Raw genomic sequence first — 360 nt, 5'->3', positions numbered from 1 at the left:
CTGTCCTGGAACTAGCTCTGTAGACCAGGCTGGTCTCGAACTCACAGAGATCCGCCTGCCTCTGCCTCCCGAGTGCTAGGATTAAAGGCGTGCGCCACCATCGCCCGGCAGCAGTGTTCTCTTAGCAAAGGCTGCAAGCAGCAGGACTCCGACAGCAGTATAGTGTTTAGACCTGCAGGAGAGGGTTTATCTTCGTCACATGGAAAGGGAGTGGGCTACCGTCTCCCAGGAATGTTCTCCCACAGTAGGTCTTTTCCCTTCAGCTTTACACAGTCCAACCAAGGTGTGGGGTCATACGCCACTCGTGTTGGTCAGCATAGTGATACCGGTGGAGCAAGTTGGAGTAAGGCTCCGGCTTGA

The sequence above is a fragment of the Microtus ochrogaster genome, unplaced genomic scaffold (assembly GCF_000317375.1).
Source record: "Microtus ochrogaster isolate Prairie Vole_2 unplaced genomic scaffold, MicOch1.0 UNK108, whole genome shotgun sequence".
Lineage (NCBI taxonomy): Eukaryota > Metazoa > Chordata > Mammalia > Rodentia > Cricetidae > Microtus > Microtus ochrogaster.
The sequence above is the reverse complement of the archived record's forward strand: the minus strand, read 5'-3'. Positions refer to the sequence as shown.